Genomic DNA, 2500 nt, shown 5'->3' with positions numbered 1-2500 from the left:
GGGGGTGGGGGGGAGGGGAGGAGGTCAACCGAGGAAGAGGAGGAAGGGGAGGGGGAGGAGGAGGAGGGGGGAAGAGGAGGGGGGGGAGGAGGAGGAGGAGGAGGAGGAGGAGGAGGAGGGAGGGGAGAAGGTCAGCCGAGGAGGAGGAGGAGGAGGGAAAGGGGGCAGGAGGGGGAGGGGGGAAGGGCAAGGGGGAGGGGCCCAGGACCGAGTGTCGCATGACCTGGTTTCTCTCGAGGTCATCCATCTACACCTTACGCCCTTCTGTCACGTGGGTTCTCTCTTTTCTTTCCTTCTCTTTCTCTCTCTCTTTGTTCTCTGTTCTCTTGGGCTTCCTCAGTTCCTGTCGCTGGCCTTTGTTCTTTCCCTTTTTTTTGGCTTCTGTTCTTCTCTCTCTTCTCTGCTCTCTTCATCTTGCTTTTATCGCTTCTTTGTTCTATCGCTCCAGTTCTTTTTTGCTCCTTGTTCTTCCCTCCTCCTTTCATTCATTGGTCTTTCTGCGACCAACGCACGTCAGCCTCTCAAGTTATTCTCTGTTATTCTTGTTCTTTTTTATATTTATCTTTTTTTTTTCCTCATATCTTTTGTTTCTTTGTTAATTTGCCAGGTTCTCGTCCGGTGTTTGTTTGCTTGTTATATTTTTTTTGTCTTGGTATGTTTAGGTCTGTCTGTCTCTTTTCGTTTGACATCTCTCTCTCTCTCTCTCTCTCTCCCTCTCTCTCTCATTCTCTGCCCCCTCCTCTCTCTCTCTCTCTCTCTCTCTCTCTCTCTCCCACTCTCCCTTTTTTTCTCCATCTCTCTCTTTTTTTCTCCATCTTACCCATCTATCATTCATCTATCTATCTACCCGACCTTTCACATTACCCTTTCACACACAAGCCCCCCCCCCCCCCCGCATCAACGCCTTTCAAAGCCCCCGCCATCGCTGCATCATTTCCAGCTACCGTCTTTTCCAGAATTCCCTACCCCCCTTCTTCTCCTCTTTTTTTCTTTTTCTTTCCCTCCCCCCTCCCTCCTCCTTCTTCTTCTTTATCTTGTCCTCCTCCCCCTCCCCCCCTCCCCCTCTCATCCCCCTACTCCCCCTCCCCTCTCCTCCTCCTCCTTCTCCTCCTCCTCCTCCTTCGTTCGACCATGCGGCGCGCTTCGTGCATAGACAAAGGACTCTTTCTACGAACCCGGGAAGGAACCTATTTAGGCCTAGGAGTTTCCGGGTCCCATTAGGAAGGATGGTGAATTATGACCTCTCTTGGGGGGACAGGTGCATAGTGGGGGGGTTGGGGGTTGAGGAGGGAGGGGGTAGGGGGAGGGGGAAGGAAGGGGAAGGAAGGGGGGAAGGAAGGGGGGAGGAAGGGGGAGGAAGGAGGGGAAGGAGAGGGGAAGGAAGGGGGGAGGAAGGGGAAGGAGGGGAAGGAAGGGGGAGAAGGGAAGAGATGAGGGGACGGGGGAGGGGGCATGAAGAAGAAGAGGAGGAGGAGGAGGAGGAGGAGGAGGAGGAGGAAGAGGGAGGAGGAGGAGGAGAAGGATAAGGAGGAGGAGGAGAAGGAGGAGGAGGAGGATAAGGAGAGGAGAGGAGAAGGAGAAGGAGAAGAGAAGGAGAAGGAGAAGGAGAAGAAGGAGAAGGAGAAGGGGAAGAAGAAATGAAGGGTCAGGCAAGGAGGAGGAGGATGATAAGGAGGAGAAGAAGGAGGGGGAGGAGGGGGAGGAGGAGGAGGACGACGAAATATAACACTTGCAATTAGCCGACAATGGAAAGTAATCAGGGTTCTCCCTCTAATGAAGGGTAGCACAAGAGGTCATCTTCTAGAGGAGGTCGGAGCGCCTGACCTTTTTCGGCCTCTCTCAGGGGGTCAGGAGGATGTGGGCCAGGGTCAGGTCAGGTCAAGACGGGGTCATTTGGCACCCGGCGGCACTCTCGTATGGCGGGTTGAAAGGTGTAATTATTGAGGTAAATTTGACTCACAAAGTAAATACTGCAGCGTCAGGTGTGGTGAGAGGGTCAGAGTGTAGGTGTGTGTGTGTGTGAGCAAGGGGAGAGAGAGATGGAGAAAGGGAGAGATGGAGAAAGGGAGAGAGATAGAGAATGAGAGAGATAGAGAATGAGAGAGATAGAGAGAGAGAGAAGGGAGAGATTAAGGAAGAGAGAAAGAGAGGAGAGACGAGAATAAACAAGAGTAAGAGAAAAAAACAAACAAACAGAAGGAAAGATAACATATCTGAAAAATAATACCCCAGTTAGATATATCGCAAGTGTTATAAATCAAGGACTATAGGGAGATGGCGAGAGCAAGATATTTGTTTACAATTCATAGAGTGATTTATAAATAATGTTTTCTGTTTGTGTCTGCTGCTGGATTTATTTCTTAAATGAGTGTTTCTATGATCATCGTTATTTGAAGATTAATCGAATATCAGAAGTAGCAAGAATGAAAATTTAGTGATAAACGGTATATATACTTGGAAATGTAGGTGCCATAGCATTGTATTACGTCGCTAAATGTGA

This window comes from Penaeus monodon, chromosome 26 (assembly GCF_015228065.2).
Source record: "Penaeus monodon isolate SGIC_2016 chromosome 26, NSTDA_Pmon_1, whole genome shotgun sequence".
NCBI lineage: Eukaryota > Metazoa > Arthropoda > Malacostraca > Decapoda > Penaeidae > Penaeus > Penaeus monodon.
The sequence above is the reverse complement of the archived record's forward strand: the minus strand, read 5'-3'. Positions refer to the sequence as shown.